The sequence below is a fragment of the Hibiscus syriacus genome, unplaced genomic scaffold, assembly GCF_006381635.1.
Source record: "Hibiscus syriacus cultivar Baekdansim isolate YM2019G1 unplaced genomic scaffold, ASM638163v2 tig00113098_pilon, whole genome shotgun sequence".
NCBI classification, from domain to species: domain Eukaryota; kingdom Viridiplantae; phylum Streptophyta; class Magnoliopsida; order Malvales; family Malvaceae; genus Hibiscus; species Hibiscus syriacus.
The window spans coordinates 157,102-176,827 of NW_024063441.1; positions in this window are offsets into that span (position 1 = coordinate 157,102).

Consider the following 19,726-nt stretch of genomic DNA (forward strand, 5'->3'; position numbering starts at 1 on the left):
AAGTGCCTTACAATTCTCACGTTTGTAATTGAGCCATCGCTTCAGCCTTTGGCTTAAAAGAAAATTAGCTAAGCATGACCAAAGTCATACTTAATATATTTGAAAATAAAAATAAAAATAAAACGAAGAAGAACGTTGAAAAAGAAAAGAAAAACTTTTATTAAAAACTAGAAAAAGAAGAAGAGCGATTTCTAAATGTGTTTCTAGGCTTACCCTGATAGAGTATAACCTTTAAAATCCTAAAAATAAGGAAAATATAATTCTTAAAATAAAGAGATAAATCCTAATGAAAATACTTAAAATTATTTAAAATAAAATTCAAAAAACAATTATAAGATAAAATATAATATTTAAACTAATATCCTAAAACATGAGTTTAACTCAAATTCGAATTGCAGAATCGTGCGGTTGATCCATTCGTTCTTCTAGAAGCGCTGACTGGACCTTCTAGAAGGTGTTGACTATCGCCTCGTCAGATGCTTCATGCCCAAAGTAATGCCCACTAATCCAGCTTTGATTCCGAAAATAAAAAAATTTGCAGAATTCTACCCTTTAAGTGCATTTTCCAGAATCTAGTGTCCTGAACAGAAAATGAATCAAAACGTACAAATAAGCCACAAAAACCAACGATTAAGGAGCAATTTAAAAGCAAAATAATAACCAAATAAAGCACCTATCAAATTCCCCATCACTTATTCAATGCTTGTCCTCAAGCATTCCTCAATTAACACATCAAAATCACAAGTTGCCATCTTCAATTTCAATTTATTTCTCAAACTTCCAATCGAACTAAGTCCATGACAATTGTCGAATTCAAGTTACAATCAAGCAAAGACATAACTAAGGAGAATTTAAAGCAAGATATCCCAATTAATTACCAACTTCAATGAAACATGACTCAATACCTCACAAAGATTCACACATATTCGCTCAAAGTGTTTTGGGTAAATGAAATCGCTCAAACTTGAACTAACCAAAATATTACCATAGGCTTTGAATGCAATCAAGCCTCCACTACCAAAGGTGAACATAATGTAATACTCAAGGGGTCTTTAAATCAGGGTGTAATGGGGCTTAATTTAGGGTAGGAAAAAGGCCGAAAAGAAAGTTTTTTTTAAATATGCCAAAACAAGATATCAAAATAACTTGGAACAATCCATGAATTAATATGAAACACAATGAAAAATAAAACAAGGAAAAAGAATAGATGAAAGGCAATTGAAACAATCGATTTTCCTTCTTCTTTTTCTTTTCACTCGAACAAAGTATTTTTTCTTTTGTCTTTTTTTTCAAAATAGTGAACAATGTACATTTTTTTACGAAATTGTTCCTTTTTTCTTTAATTCCATTCTTTTTTTATCGTGGGACAAGAATGATACAAGATCTCAAGTCTCGTCAAGGGTGTGAAAAGAGAAGAAAAATAAAAAAAATGCTTCGGGTTTAATTATGAGGTGTAAAACAAAGAAAATGATAAAGGTTCAAAAAGTGGTTCACTAGTGGATATATAAATGGGTAGGCTTTTTGGGAAAAAGTGGGTTTAATCCTAAGTGCCCCTATCACATTAAAACATTATGCCCAATATGTAGTCTCGATATGCATTGTGATTACATGTTCTAGAATATCATAACTAGTCCGGTACACTCAAGTCAAACAACGAGGAAGAAAGAAAATGTATGCTCATTAAGCTTGAATCTCACAAGAAAAGGCTTATATGTACTGAGTCAAGTTCATCTCCATCAACAAATGTATGAAATATCAATACTTAGCAGAAAATCACCAGTTATACCAATCACCATAATTCAAATTAAATTCAATCAAAACATGGAAACAATCTAAAAAGAAACAAGAGTATAAAATAAATTTCAAGAATGACAACTAAAGATTCCAACACATCAATATCAGAACTACTCAATTCCAAACAATCAAATAAACAAGTAAAGAATTTGATAGCAAATTCTACCCCCTCACTTAAACTATATTGTCCCAATATGAATATTAAAGCATAAGAGAGGGAAAATAATTACTCCCCTGGTTTATTTGTGGTGCAAGGCAAACGTGAACGAGCGATAATAACCTGCGCAAGGAAAGCGGCGTTCGGAGATGTGGCGATGGCTTAGAGTGAATCGGCCGATTAAGGAAAAAGAAATGAGAGTGCAAGGAATGGGTGGTGTTGTGTGGCTGGGTAAATAACCTGGTTTAACAATTTTTTCAAGAATTTTTTTAATTTCCCGATTTGATACTTCGACCTGTCTATTTGTCTGTGGATGATAGGTTGTGGCAATTCTTTGAGTCACTCCAAATTTCTTATCAGTGATTCAATCACTCAGTTTATGAAATGTGTTCCTCTGTCGCTTATTAGCCTGCGGCGTGCCAAACTTGGAAAAATAGTATTTTTCAAAAAGTTAATTATGGTTTTAGCATCATTATTCCGGGTAGCCTTAGCTTCCACTCATTTAGAAACATAATTTACAACTAAAATAATATAAGTATTTCCAAATGATGAAATAAAATGACCCATACAATTGATTCCCCAAACATAAAAAATTTCACAAACTTGTACAGGGTTAAGAGGCATTTCATTCTTACGGCTTAAATTAACTGTACGGGGACATGTTTCACAAGTTTTACAGAACAAATAAGAATCTTGAAAGATGTGAGGCCAAAAGAAACCACATTAAAAAAAATTATGGGATGTACATTTGGGCCCAAAATGACCACCACATGAATAAGAGTGACAAAATTGTAAATTTGAATTTACCTCATTTTCTGCAATACATCGTCAAATTACTTGATCCAAGCATTGCTTCCACAAATAAGGATCATCCCAAATATAATTTCAAGATTCTCTTTTAATTCGATTAATTTTAGCTTTCGGTAAATCTAATGGTAACTTGCTTGTGGCCAAATAATTAACCATATCCGTAAACCATGGAGTTATGCTTTGCGCCACCATCATATTTTCTTCAGGAAATTCTTCTCTAAGAGGTGGGTCAGATGTGGAAAGGGGAATTCAGCTTAAGTGATCAGCTACCAAGTTTTCACACCCTTTTTTGTCTTTAATTTCCAAGTTGAATTATTGTAAAAGTAAGATCCATCGGATAAGCCTCAGTTTTGCTTCATTTTTTCTCATCAAAGCTACATGATTAAAAAAAATAGTAATTTTAGTGTCTAGCAAATAAGATCTAAATTTTTCTAAAGCAAAAATTATAGCAAAAAGTTCTTTTTCTGTAGTTGAATAATTTTTCTAAGCCAAGTCCAAAGTTCGAGATGCATAGGCTATGACATATGGCTCTTTGCTTATTTTTGGCCGAGAACGGCTCAACGCTAGTATCCGATGTGTCACATATAAGTTTGAAGGGATAATTCCAATCTGGTGGCCGAACAATTGGGGATGAAACAAGCTTTTCCTGTAATGAATAGAAAGACTCCTTGAATTTTGAATCAAAATCAAAGTCTTGATCCTTTTGGAGAAGATTGCATAAAGGTTGTGCTATCTTCGAAAAGTCTTTAATAAACCTGCGGTAAAATCCTACATGGCCAAGAAAAGAACGAATTTCCCTCATAGTTGTGGGGTAAGAAAGTGAGTGTATAATATATGTTTTAGCTTTATTAATCGCAATCCCTTTTGAGGAAACAATATGACCTAAAATTAACCCTTTATCAACCATAAAATGACATTTTTCATAGTTTAAAACAAGATTTATTCTAAGTATCTTTTAAGCACATTAGTCAAATTATCAAGACATTCACTAAAAGAATTACCATAAACTGTGAAGTCATCCATAAAGACTTCAATTTCATTCTCCACATAGTCGGAAAATATACTTAGCATGCATATATGGAAGGTGGCTAGTGCGTTACAAAGGCCAAAGGGCATTCGTCTATATGCAAATGTACCGAATGGACAAGTAAAAGTCATTTTTTCGTTATCTTCTGGTGCTACTGAGATTTGGAAAAAAACCTAAAAAAACCATCAAGGCAACAGTAATGAGTTTTCCCAGCTAATCTTTCAATCGTTTGGTCTATAAATGGAAGAGAAAAAATGATCTTTTCGAGTAAGAGAGTTCAAATTCCTGTAATCAATATAGACTCACCATCTATTTTGAGCTCTTGTTGGCACTAACTCCCCTTCTTGATTTTCGAGCACTGTGACTCCCGTTTTCTTAGGAACCACATGAATCAGACGTACCTAATTATTATTTTATATCGGATAGATTACGTCAACATCAATGAGTTTTTGAATTTCCTTCTTTACTACTTCCATCATTGGTGGATTTAATCGGTGTTGTCCTTCTCCTGATGGCTTAACTTATTATTCAATTTTAATATTGTGCATGCAAGTCGAGGGACTTAATCCTTTAATGTCAGCAATGGTCCATCCTATGGCTTTTTTGTGCGTACGCAACATCATTACCAAAGCTTCTTCTTCTTCTTCGGATAATTTATTTGAGATGATCGCTGGTAAGGTTCTATTTTCACCTTAAAAGGCATATTTCAAGTGTTCCAATAACTACTTTAATTCTACCTCAGGTGCCTGCAAAACAGAAGGTAAAATTTTAGTTTTAGAGGAAGGTAAAAATAAATCAAAATTGATTGAAAAAATATTTTCAAACTCCATTTTTTCCTTTTTATGGCAAAGTTCAAGATCCATGGAAATATTATAAGAAAAAATAGATTCAATATATTCATCAATTAAAGGATCTAAAATATCAACAAAATTAATTCTTTTAACTCGATCTGGGTATTTCATTGCATTGTAAACATCAATTTCAATGATCTCACCATCAAATTCCATTGTCGGTATACCACTTCTAACATCGATCTTTGTATGTGCGATGCTTAGGAAGGGTCAGCCTAAGAGTACTTCAGGAATAAGTATTTGACCTATCATGTTCCATGTCAATGACATAGAAATCTGCTGGAAAAAATAATACATCGACCTTCACTAAGACATTTTCCATCATTCCCACTGGATAGATCAGAGACCAATCAATAAACTGTATGGTTACTCCCGTTTCCTTCAAAGGTTCGTTAGTAATCATTTTATAAATAGAAAATGGTATAACATTAATTAAAGCTCCTCAGACATACATTGAACGTTTAATTTTAAAATTACCTATTTTACAAGGTATGGTGAATATACCTTGATTATTTATCTTTGGTGGGATTTTTCGTTGAAAAATTGTGGAAACATTTATCTTTTCGTGCCCCATTAATTTCCTCTTTGCAGTGCAAAGATCCTTTAAAAATTGAGCTTAGCTCGGTACTTGTCAAGATACTTCAAAAAGAGGCATGTTAACTTGACCTTTCTAGATCTCCTCTAAGATCTCCCTTTCTTCAGCTATTTTATCACGCTTTAACAATCTTTATGAAAAGAGTGGTGTGATTTCATGAGGAGAAGAAGGAGGATGTGTTGCAGATGTACTTTGTATTTCTAGAGGCGGCGTTTCTTCTTGTTCTTTGTAATGTGCGACTTTTTCTTTTGAAACTTTGGGTGAGAAGATTGTTCCACTTTGGAGTGTGATGGCACTAACATTCTATCTTGGATTTAACTCTATTTGAGAAGGCAGTCTTCATTATGATTCCAATTTCCTCACAGTTTGAGCTAATCAGTTCACTTGTTTATCCAACTCTTGAAAATGTGTTTCGGTTCGGCTTTGGAATTTTTCCTGGGTTGCAACCATCTTTTCCTGGGATGTAACCATTGCTAACTTTTCTATAATTTCCTCCAATGATGGCTTTTGCATTTGTTGTTGAGGAGGAGGTCTTGGTTGATAAACTGGCCTTTGATTCAGCGCATAGCTGAAATTTGGGTAATCTCGTCATTTCGAATTATAAGTATTACTATATGGGTGTATGGTCTCTGTGTAGGACCACGAAAGTCTCTTACGACATTGATTTCTGCATTGCCTCCTTCTTGTATCATTGGGCAGTAGTCCATCTGATGGTCTAGCTTCGTGTATATCTCATATGCTCTTGTTACCCCTGATTTTCTTGTAACAAGCAAATTAACTACTTTAGTTAATTTATCTAATTTATTTTCAATGGAGAAGGTACTTATCTCGTGAACCAATCTGGTAGGTTCACTTGAAAACTGTTGAGAGTTGAAGGTCATGGTTGAAATCAACTCTCTAGCTGTTGTCGGGGTCATGTTGACTAAGACTCCTCCGTTAGAGGCATCTACTTGTTGGAACGGTCCTTAAGCTTTTTAGGGCTATGGCGAGGATCGATCCAACTTAATCATGGGAAAAGGTTGGGTTTTAAAATAAAATAAATAAATATTTTTGGAGTCGCCATCGACCTTTAGGTTAGGCAGGTCGAATACTTAAAAATACATTTTAAAATAATTTTAAGAAAAATAATTTTACAAGATAAAAATTGATGTGCGTTTAACCAAAAATTCATTTTGAAAAAGGGTTCAGGATTCGATTACGTGTGAGGAAGGATTAGCACCCCCTTTAACGCCCGAAATCGGTACCTAAATGATTATACGTCATCTAAATATTGAAATTTGCAAATTGGAATATATATTTAAATTATGATCCTTTTTTAGAAAAATATAAAGGTTGTTATTTTGCACGAACAATTCTCAAAAACACCTTCCTTGTCAGTTAAGGGGGATCTTACATGAATTCCTCATAAAATATAATATTACCCAACTTTTTAGATAAAATACATATATTAAAACAAAAATTCATTCGAAAATAAAGTATATTATTTTGTTCGAACAATTCTTAGAAACACATTCCTTGTTAGTTAAGGCGCGTTTCTATAAATTCCTCGAGTTAAATAATATTTGGAAATATTATAACTAGCGAGTAATTAACAAATATAAATGATGGACCAAAATAATAAAAATAGTGACTTTAGGGATTAAAATATACAATAAAAAAATAAAGGCAACCATTGAAAATATTTTACCATCTGAGTACTATAATCATAAATAAACCAAATTTTATTATTCATGACCAAAATGGAATTCATTAAAATAAGGCACTTGAATAACAATAATCACTAAGATAAAATAATAAGCATAAAGGGACTAAAATGAAATAAAACTAAAAATAATAGCCAAATCATAATCAATTAGTAACTAAAATGCACAAATTGAAGATTTTGTTTCTAAATTATAATAAAATAATAAACAGAATCTCAAACAGTGGCCAAAATGAAAATAATAAAAACAGTGACCAATTTCGAATGAAACAAAGTGACTAAATTAAAACAAACAAAAAATATGGCACAAAATTAAAGAATTAAAATAAACAGAGGACTAATGACTGAAATAGAAAAACACACATAAAGTAGAGGGACCTTTAAGAAAATAAACCAAAAAGTTAGTGTTAGAAAATAGAAAAGGAAAAATCACAAAATCAGTCCCTAAGCATTAAAAAAAATTAAACAGTCACTACACATAACCAAAATTCAAAACACACATAAAAGTGTAGGGATCGTAAAGAAAATAACCCTAAAATATATATTATGTATAAAAATGGGTAAATCATAACTTCGATCCCTACAGTGACCTTTTTGCAAAAAAAGGCTAAATGTTGGTGGACTTAAAAGTAATTTTACCATAAATTTTTTATATATATACAACTTATTCTTTTTTTCTCATTTGAACACCAAACCAGAAAAAACAATAGGAGAGAGAGAGTCTCTTATCTCTCAACTTGCTTTAGCCGGCCCACCGCTCCGGCCGCTGGAATCTTCAAAATTTTCCCAAAACACTCCAAAACCCCAGATCTACCCCTAGACAACTATTCTAGGCTAGAACCCACTTAAAAGCTCCCCAAAGGACCCGAAAACAATCCAGACCTTTTGGTTCCCTCTAACTCGGGTGACGACTATTCGGCCCAGTTTGAACTCCTCCTAAGTTAATAGATCATCCTCTCTTCTTTATTTTTGTTACATGCAAGCCTTTATTTTATTTTAAACTTTATTTCCAACCAAAACAAATACCTCCTGAAAAACCGAAAATGGTCCAGCCCTGTTTTTACATTTGTTGAAACCTGGTTTTTTTTCTCTTCAGAGTAGGTTTCAATCCCTTTTTTACAATCGATTGAATCCCCCTTTTACATTAGATTTCAATCAGGTTTTATACCTATTACAATATGTATATTTTTTTTAAAATTTGTTATGCCTTTGCTTGATTGATATATTGGTGATTGAGTGATGTCTGTTGCAGGGGTAGCGTGTGTGACATCTTTTGGAGCTTGGCAGCAAGTGAGCAAGCGGTGGGGAATGTTGCTGCTTCACGTTGGAATTGTGGAGCAGGGTATGGGTTAGCAGAATCCGGGTTTGGGTCGGGTTGCTTATTGGGTTGGGTATGGGTTGCTTATTGGGCATGTTCCTACTGGGCCTTGGGTATTGGGGTGGTGGCCCGGTTGATTTTGTAATTGGGTCTGTAGAGGAAAAAATGAAACTTAATTAATAATAATGATAATAATAATAATATAATATAATATTTAATAACCCTGACAAAAATGGGTATATACAATTACCCTTTTTGCCTATGCTTGTGTTAACAATAATAGGGCAAAGATAAAAACACTACGTATTTTTGTTCGGTTCCATCCCGACGTTGTCTCAAGTGAGATCGACAGATAACCCGAAGGATTTAATCATCACACTCGAAAGACTTACAAAATGACATGAATGACTTACAAATTTTGGAAATAATTTATTGGGTAAAAAACTTTGAAAATCGCTTTCTTACTTTTAAAAAATTTCATTTTCTGAAAACATTAAATGAGAAACTTTGGAAATTTCTTTCTCATTTTTCAAATTTCATGTGAAAACATCCTACCCGAAGGTCTTATGGATAGCTCAAATGACTTATCATCTTGCTCGAAGACTTACAGATGACCCGAAGGATTTAAGCATCATGATCGAAAGACTTACTGATGGCCCGAAGGACTTACAAATTTTGGAAATAATTTAATAGGTAAGAAACATTGGAAATTACTTTTTTACTTTTCAAAAATTTCGTTTTCTGAAAACATTAAATGAGAAACTTTGGAAATCGCTTTCTCATTTTTGAAGTTCATGTGAAAACATCCTACCCGAATGTCTTACGGATGGCCCGAAAGACTTATCATCTTGCTCGAAAGACTTACAAATGACCCGAAGAATTTAAGCATCATGCTCGAAAGACTTACTGATTGCCCGAAGGACTTACAAATTTTGGAAATAATTTACTGGTAAAAACTTTGGAAATTTCTTTCTTACTTTTCAAAAATTTCATTTTCTGAAAATACTAAATGAGAAACTTTGGAAATCGCTTTCTCATTTTTCAAATTCATGTGAAAACATCCTACCCGAAATTCTTATAGATTACCCGAAGGACTTATCATATTCCTTGAAAGACTGACAGTTGACCCAAAGGATTTAAGTATCATGCTCGAAAGACTTACTGATGACCAGATGTACTTAAAAATTTTGGAAATAATTTACTGGGTAAGAAACTTTGGAAACCGCTTTCTTACTTTTCAAAAATTTTATTTTCTAAAAAGATTTAAATGAGGAACTTTGGAAATCATTTTCTTATTTTTCAAAAAAAAAAACTTAATGGTCGGGTAACATGCCCCACTTCAAAGTAATACTTGTTCTATGGATTGCGCTCATCTATTCTTCAGGTCTTGCCTCTCCTAACGTGATTACTATATTCGAGGTTTAAATTCTATCTTCCACTTGTAAGGATTTTGACGTTATGAATCTTCTCTTTTCACATGAAGATCTGTAAAAGCCATGTGTTTATGTGAAATTCAAATGCAATTAAATGTACCAATGTAATGCATTTTCTTTTATGAAAATAATGTTCTCATTAATGTATAAATGTTGATTCAATTTTCTTTTGACTCCAAAGTGGCGAACTCGGTCCTTTTCCACTTGATCATTCCTTTCTAGAGTTTACTTCAGATATCAGTGTAGCAACTTATAATTTCGAGCATGCATTTTTGAAGAGTCATCTGATCAACTTATATCTTTGTGTCTTCTTTACCTCCCGTTTGCATTAAATCTCAGAAGAGGTGTTTCATTTCTGGAATTCTTGTTGCAGTCAGAATTATGACCTCGGTGCCCCTTTTTGTCCTTAACTCAATTACGCTATCAGAGTTGTTTTTCCAGTACCCTACAGTTAATTGATGCTCGATTGATTTGCTCTGCAAGGTATGCTCTTCTCAAATTCATGGTCTATCCCTGACACTGCAAGTTGTGAGGCTCATTCTCAATGTCTTTTCGGTTTGAACCTTGTTATCCCAACATGATCTAGACTTTTGGTATGCCCCAATGTAGGTACTTTCATGACTCATCCCTATTTATGTGCCACAATTTCATCCTTGACTGGCCTCACTCTTGCATCACTAAAAAACAATGTTATAATGCCACAGACACTTAAGAAATGATCAATTTCTTGCATTTATGCTATGAGTTGGGATATGTGCCCCTTTTGAATAAGGTGATTATCTGCTTCTTGACAGGTTACCGACAACGTCACAAGGAAGTGTTATCAGATCTATCCTTCATCCTTTTTGATCTATTGGACTACTTGCTTTCAAGATTGTGGAATGTTTCATTATTTTGGCATTGTTTGTTCTTTTTTCCTTTAATATAGGCATAATGGACCTCACCTGCTTCCAGGACCTCTCGCATTTGAGACTGCCATGTTTGATAATGTTTTTCTCATTTCTTTTATTTTAAAAATCAAAGAATGATAGAATCTTGTAAAGTATTACAGCTTAATTCAGGCTCATAATTAAAGCAAATCACAACACAAAATATTAAAGGAATCAAGAACTCTTTTTAATATTTTCAAAGTTATAGCTCTTTGACAAATGTCAAAATTGATGGGTTGGCTTCAGGTTGGTTTCCTATTTTCTAAGGTGTTAGTCACCAAAGATGTTATTTCTTTCTCAGTCCTTGTGAACATTATAACATGCCCCTCTTTCTTGGCTTGGTATTTTAACCGGATGCAGACAAAATGACGCAGCCAATATATTCAATTACTGGGCTTTCTAGAACACTTCTATTTCGGTTCTCTGAAATCTTCCATTTGTTCAAGCTTCGTAGACTTCTTTAGCAGAGGTAGTGCAGATACATCAGTTTAAATATAAAATTACTGATTGTTTGTGTGAGGTTGATTATAACAAGTGTTCCTCAATTCCCTTAGTCCATTTTACTGAAACTCGTTATTAGACAAATTTGATTTAATTTTCCATTATTTGGCTAGCTGAATTCAGCTTTATTGTAATTGCCTTTATCGGGCTAGCTGAAGGGTTTATCTCATCACAAAGTATTTGACTTGATAATTACAGTGGAGCAAACACCGAACTATCGAGTACTCGAGCAATGTCATGGTTTGAATACAATCTATTAATGAAGTCGGGGCTTTTTAGTTTCCTCTATAACCAATTGCTTTAGTGGAATAGCTCATCTTTATTGTATAATCTATAATAATAATTTATTAACCTTTTGAGTATTCAAGTTATAATTTCTTAAGCTCATCGAGAAGAAACTGTTATAGTCTTTGTGTCTTTGATGGTCAGACAATCTCATATTTAGAGTTCAGTTCCTAAACAACTGACCTATACTAAATTCATCCACTCCACCATTCTCTTTGTCAAGATTAAGATCATCATTGAACATCCTTAATAGAAATGTAGTCTAGTCAGTTTTACAATGTCATACACAAGAGATGCCCCATATTGTCTGCTCCTATGCATACCTAAATACCAAGCCTCTTGTTCGTTTCCTTATGAGAGGAGAAGGCTATATCGGTCCCTGCAAGAGAAGGGTATAGTTTTTCGAATGTATCTTTTGGGGTATGATCAAGGTTCCTTGTTTTATCAGTTTTCAATCTTTTCAATTTGTCAAAGATTTATAACTCTAATCACTTAAAGAAATTTTAATTATGTTTATATTCAAAGAACTACAAGATTGCAAATTTGATTCAATGTTCACCATCCTTAAAGTAGCACAAATTCATTTAAAATATCCTTACAAAAAGTTGAGAAATTACAAAAAAACAAATTCAAACAAGATGCTGCAAATGAAATAAAGCTCCACGATGGATGAAATGATATCTTCTTGAATAAGATGCCTCATTACTCATCTAATGCAGTGGCACTTGACTCATATCGTTCTTTGATGCCCCAGTCGAGTTTGTTATCCACTGTTCCACCAGTTTTTGAATCAACATTCCATTTTCAACAAGCATCTCTATCTCCTTTAACAGTGGCATACAATTCCCCATAGAATTCCCAGATACCCCTAAGTGGAAATCACAGACACTATCCTGATCATAGTTGTGGGCAGAAGGGTTTGGTGGCACTTTCGTTGGCCTCGGCGTGAGGTACTGATCTTTAATCAAATAAGGGTATAGATTTGAAATAGAAGTTTGGAACACCTCCAAAGTATTTCTCGATCGTGAGACTTTCGTTGGTCGGTCTGATAAACTAGTTGTTCCTTTTCTTTTGCGGTTGTCGGGGTTCTATACGTGACATTTATTTACTTCACCAGCTTTCGCTTCTTAATCAGTTGAGATTTTGGAAGTGACTTTTAAGTTTCCTTCACTGATTGCATTTTTAATTGATTCCCCAGTTGTCACAAGATCCTTGAAGTCCCCTATCGAGTTTGCCAGTATTAACTCGAAGAAAGGCTATGGGAGAGAATTATGAAACGTATATGATATTTGTTCTTCTAGCATGGGAGGCTGAACTTGTGCCGCCACTCCACTCCATCTTAGGGCATATTCTTTAAAGTTTTCAGTGGCCTTTATCCTTATTCCTTGAACCTGACGCTTTGGAGCTAAGCCTTTAACATATCGATATTGCCCCACGAAGGCTTCAGCTAGATTGAACCACGTCTTGATCTACTCTCTATTCAAATGATTGTACCACACTACCGTTGGCCTAGGGAGACTATCATGGAAGTAATGAATTAGAAAATTATAGCGATTTATGTACTCGTCCATTTTTCTGTAAAACATTCTCAGGTGAATTAGGGGACAATTGGTGCAATCATATTTTTCAAAATTAGGTACCCTAAATTCATGTGGGATGAAAAAATCTGGAACCAAGCTGAGATTTCTCACATCTAGTTCTTTGTGGGAGGCATTAATATTTTTCACAGCTTCAATTGCTTCATTCAACCGCTTGAATCCATCCTCATATTGTGCATGATTAATGAGGCTATTCTTTAGGTTCGAGTGGGATGCCCCAGGGTAGGTTATCATTCTCGACGCATTAGTCTGATAACACTGATTTCTTGTATGACGTTATCTGATTTGATACATCCTGTAGAGAACCCGATGCCTGATTTATCATATCTTGTTATAACCCAACCAAATGCTCTTGTAACTGATCTTGTGATCCCTCATGAGATTGATCCATTGTTTCCATTTGTTTGCTCATGATTATGAGGAAGTAGTATGACTGAGTGATCTTGGTATTACTGTCACATAACCCTCCATAAATTATTTTCACATTTTCATAACTAATGTATGTAAAATGCTTAAATAAACAAATGCAATGCAAATGCATGTATGCAAAAGGTGTTATTCCAGAGTGAACATCTTAAAACAACTTTCATTGAACAGAAAAGGTTTCGGTACATCAAACAAACTTTACATATAATAGATATCATTCTCTTCTAACTTCTCTATCTCTCTCAAAAGCCAAGTTAACTTCCACTTATGCTCAGGTGTTAAAGTTGTTAATCTGCTTCAACTCCCTTGCAAAGCCAGCAAAATCAACCAATTTGTGACCCACATTGCTTGCTTTGACAATAATTTCTTGTATGACGTTATCTTTTTCCTTTATCTTTTGTATCAACGATCAGAGCTGTAGACAATGTTGTTCATTTTTCCTTGCAAGAACATTTTTGTGGTTACAAATTTCTCGTGTAATATCTTCATAATCATCTATAATATTCATCAATGTCTTGTTCCTGACTCTAGTGGCATCTAGCTTAGCATCAGTTTCATGCTTGTGGCGCTGATATGAAGCTATCATGTTGGCTATAGCCATATTCAACATCTGATTTTCGGCTTGACATCTTCCGAAAGCAATAATGGTTGTATCGTGCTTTTCTTCTACAATCCATAGATCATAAGAGAACTTCTCGGCTCGACCTTCATGCATCTTGCAATTCCTTCTCCATTGTTCAATATTGTTTTCCAGTTTAGTGACCCCTGTTGTTCACTCTTCTAGGTATTCCTATACCAACATTTATAAAGGCTTGACTGATCCTTTGAAAACCATCATGCATGGCTTCCATCTCTCTATTCATTTTCTCACTTTCACTCCTCAAATGATGAACTTGAGCTTCGTACTTTAGAAAATCTTCTTTCTCCTAGATGTCCCCATTGATACCCTTACCTTTGAACACTTTTGGTTCTAACTTAACAGGACAATCAATTACCAAACTAGGTCGATATTTTATCTCGAACTCCAAGATTCCATGTCCAAAAGATGTTGGACTCGATGCTTGAAGGCTGTGTAATTCTCAATGAGATGTCCTTGAGTTCTAGCATGATATTCACTACGAACATTGACGTCATACCAATTTGGATACAAAGGTTGCCAAGGTTTCACATACTACGGGGCCACCTCCCGAGCTTCTAAAAGTTTATCATACAATTCTTTATATGATACAGGGATATGATCACAATGAGGGCCACCTCTCGGCTTGGATTCAATTTGAGTCTTCAGGTTTATTCCCTCTGATGCTGGAAGTAGACTCTCAGGCATCAATGAGTTTTGATCATGTGGCTTCTTTTCATCTTTCTGAACTTCTACAGTCGTCATCACTTCCTTAGTGTCTCCAAACAACTTGTTGATACGAATGATGATTGTGCATGATTTTTCACATCAGCTAGAATCAACTGTCCCTTATGTACTTGAAATCGCATGATTATTTTGTTCGATCTCTTTCTTTTCTTTTACAGAAGTCTCTTTTTCTTTGGCCAAAGTCGCTATTCTATCCATCATCTTGGACATTTGCTCTCTTATCTCTCTTATCTCCTTTTTCTCCTCGTTGGACACACGATCCTCAGGCACATAGCTCTCTACTATTCTCAGAGCTTCTTCAGGATGTCATTCCCTAGCTTTATTATAGTTTACTTTATCATGAAACCGTTTGTCCATCATGAAAACCTTTTACTCTGATAACCACTCATAAATCAACACCTTTGATTATGTCATGATCATGCGATGCAAGCAGAAAGAAAAGCAACATAAACACAAGTTAGTACAAATAAGATAACAAAATGGCAAGAATTATTATAAAGAAAAAAATAGCAAAACAATCTAATGCAAAACAAGAGTGTCAATGCAAATGCACAAGGTGTTAGTTCCAAAAGCGACCACCATAGAACAACCTTCGTCAGACCATAGGTTCTTCGTACACTAGACAGACAAGCTTTATTTTCTTCATTTACTTGATTTAGGCCTTTCTCAAGATTTGATATTGTTTTCGTAATCGTTCTTGGACTTCTCAAAGTGTTGATCTACCTATTTTCGTCTTAATTCACCTATCGTATTTGTCAAATATCTAGACCTTCTTTTCCGTGGGATTCTCCAAGAAGACAGCGGCCTTGATATATCATGAAGGATCTTCTCATTCTTGACTCAACTAACATCTGACTATCTTGTCCCATCTCGATCTTTGTTTATTTAACAGGGATCTTTGATCTCCTTTGAGCTCTTCTCTCTTCGATCAACTTTGTTTGTCAGTTATCGCCCTTACGAAGTTGAATATTTAGTTATGAAACTCTTATGTCGATATGAAACCCTTCTAATTTGGTTCACCACTTGTGAATTAATACATTGTTTGGTTATGATGTGAAAATACAAATGCAAATACAAGGCAGATAAAAATAAGATAAAACAAAAGAAATTGTTAGTACCACTTAACCAAAAGGCAAAAGAAATATTTACGAACGAAAATGATCATACCCAACAGGGTATCTACCCTGACATACTTTTATAACAGTTCTACCCAAACATGCTTTGTTATTTACAAAAAATAATCCTAACCGCATGATATCTATTTCGCATGCTTGTTTTAAAAAAATGAGCCTAATCGCATACTCTTCTAATTCTCATGCTTTTTTTTTGCAAAAATAAATAAATAGATTCGAGGAAAAGGTTAGAGTGAGTTTCCCTTTTTGTGACTTTTGAAAAACAGCGGACATAAATTTAGTATGAAATGGGTAGAGTTTCGGTATTACTAACGGGGTCCTCGAATTGTCCTTTGCTGGTGCCCCCTTAGGCCTGCCAGACCCTTGATCCTCACTCATTATAGGCTTAAGAGGACCGAGTTCATTTCGAGAGGATGCATTTCCCCATGTCCATGCGAGGAAACTCAATGTTCCACTCGTAAACACGAGGCATATGCACCCTATAGGTTTACTTGCTAAAGCCCGTGCGGAGAAAAATACTTTTTCTCACGTAAGCATAGCGTTTAGCCCTACCTAACGGGACAGAGCACAGTTAGAATGCTCCAAATATCGAACTGTTATAGCGCGAGTGGGGAAAAATCACAATCCTATGCCTCGATCCAAAAAAACCAACTGACTAAAACAAAGGTAAGAAATTTGAAATATGTAAATCACACGTTAATACAACTAATAAATAAAAAAAAATGTGTGATGCAATGTGATGTAAACAAAACAATGATCAAAAATCTAAATATCATTCAAATTTGCCATTTTCAACTAAAAAGATGACGTATAATCGATTACGGCTTGACTCTCTAATGTCCCCAGTTGAGTCGCCAAGTTGTCGGAACGATCCTTAAGCTTTTTAGGGCTATGGCGGGTATCGATCCAACTTAATCTTGGGAAAAGGTTGGGTTTGAAAATAAAATAAATGAATATTTTCAGAGTCGCCATCAACCTTTAGGTTAGGCAGGTTGAATACCTAAAAATACCTTTTAAAATAATTTTAAGAATAATAATTTTAAAAGATAAAAATTGATATTCGTTTAACCATAAATTCATTTTGAAGAAAGGGTTTGGAAGTCGATTACGTGTGGGGAATGATTAGCACCTCCACAATGCTCGAAATCGGTACCTAAACAATTATACGTCATCTAAATATTAAAATTGGCAAATTAGAATATACGTTTAAATTATGATCCTTTTTAGAAAAATATAAAGGTTGTTATTTTGCATGAACAATTCTCAAAAATACCTTCCTTGTCAGTTAAGGGGGCACTTACATGAATTTCTCATACGAAATAATATTTCCCAAGTTTTTAAATAAAATACATATATTAAATATATTAAACCAAAAATACATTCAAAAATAAAATATATTATTTTGTTCGAACAATTCTTGGAAACACATTCCTTGTTAGTTAAGGCGCGTTTCTATAAATTCCTCGAGTTAAATAATATTTGAAAATATTAAAACTAGCGAGTAATTAACAAATATAAATGATGTACCAAAATAATAAAAATAGTGACTTTAGGGATTAAAATATACAATAAAAAAATAAAGGTAACCTTTGTAAATATTTTACCATCTGATCACTATAATCGTAAATAAACCAAATTTAATCATTCATGGCCAAAATGAAATTCATCAAAATAAGGCACTCGAATTAAAATAATCACTAAGATAAAATAATAAGCATAAAGGGACTAAAATGAAATAAAACTAAAAAAATAGCCAAATCATAATCAACTACTGACTAAAATGCACAAATTGAAGATTTCGTGTCTAAATTATAATAAAATAATAAACAGAATCCCAAACAGTGGCCAAAATGAAAATAATAAAAAATAATGACTAATTTCGAATGAAACAAAGTGACTAAATTAAAACAAACAAAAAATATGGCACAAAATTAAAGAATTAAAATAAATAGAGGACTAATGACCAAAATAGAAAAACAAGCATAAAGTAGAGGGACCTTTAATAAAAAAACCAAAAAGTTGGTATTAAAAAATAGAAAAGGAAAAATCAAAAAATCAGTCCCTAAGTATTTTAAAAAAAAATTAAACAGGCACTACACATGACCAAAATACAAAACACGCATTAAAGTATAGGGACCATAATGAAAATAACCCTAAAAATATATATTGTGCATAAAAATGGGTAAATCATAAGTTCGGTCCTTTACAGGTGACCTTTATGCAAAAAAAGGCTAAAGGTTGGAGGACTTAAAAACAATTTTACCCCAAATTTTATCTATATATACAACTTATTCCATTTTTTCATTTGAACACCAAACCAGAAAAAATAGCAGAGAGAAAGTCTCATCTCTCTCAACTAGCTTCGACCGGCCCACTGCCGGCCACCGTGAGTTCCATCTGACAGTCGGTCGACCACCGCTCCGGCCGCCGCACACGGTTGTTCGAATTTTCAAAATTTTCCCAAAACACTACAAAAACCCAGATCTACCCCCTTGACAACTATTCTAGGCTAAAAACCACCTAAAAGCTCCATAAAGGACCCTGAAACATCCCCAACCTTTCGACTCCCTATAACTCTAGCGACGATGATCCAGCCCCGGTTCGAACTCCTCCTAAGGTAATAGATCATCCTCTCTTCTCTATTTTTGTTACATGCTAGCCTTTATTTTATTTTAGACTTTGTTTCAAACTAAACCGAAAATGCAAAGAAAAAAAATGAAATCCAACCAAAACAAATACCTCCAAATTTCTGATTTTTATTGCTTTGTATTCTGAAAAACCGAAAAGGGTCAAGCCTTATTTTTACATTTGTTGATTCTTGGGTTTTTTTCACAGTAGGTTTCAATCCCTTTTTTTACAATCGGTTAAATCCCCCTTTTACAATAGGTTTCAATCGAGTTTTATACCCATTACAGTATGTATATTTTTAAAAAAAATTTGTTATGCCTTTGCTTGATTGACATATTGGTGATTGAGTGATGTCTGTTGCAGGGGTGGTGTGTGTGACATCTTCTGGAGCCTGGTAGCAACTGAGAAAGCGGTGGGGAGTGTTGCTACTTCACGTGGGAATGGTGGAATAGGGTATGGGTTAGCAGAATTTGGGTTTGGGCCTGGTTGTTTATTGGGTCAGGTACAGGTTGCTTGTTGGGCCTGTTCCTGCTGGGCCTCGGGTATTGAGGTGGTGGCCCGGTTGGTTTTTTAATTGGGTCTGTAAAGGAAAAAATGAAACTTAATTAATAATAATAATAATAATAATAATAATAATAATAATAATAATAATATAATATATATATAATAACCCGGACAAAAACGGGTATATACACTACCATTTTCATAGGTAAAAGGCCCTTATAAAAGTATTGAAATAATCTTTGCTCACTTAACCCGTGTTGCGGACAACTTGCGCAAAGCTTTTTAAATCGTTCCCAATAGTCATAAAGACTTTCTTCATCTCTTTTTCTGAATGGAGAGAATGCTCCTTCGTAACTCGCTTGCTTTAGCTGTTGGGAAGAACCTATCAATAAAAATTTGACTCATCTCAATCCATGAATTAACCGAATTTTGAGGAAAATAAAATAACCAATCTTTAGCCAAGCCGACTAAAGAGAAATGGAAAGCTCTCACTTTAATTTGATCTTTGGTAACTCCCTTTGGTTTCATTCTAGTGGAAACCATGTGGAATTTCAATAAGTGTTTGTGCAGATTCTCATTGGGAAAGTCTTGGAAAGTGGGAAGAAGATGAATAAGCCCATTCTTTAATTTATATGGAGTCCTACCATTAGGAAAAGGGATGCATTATGGTGT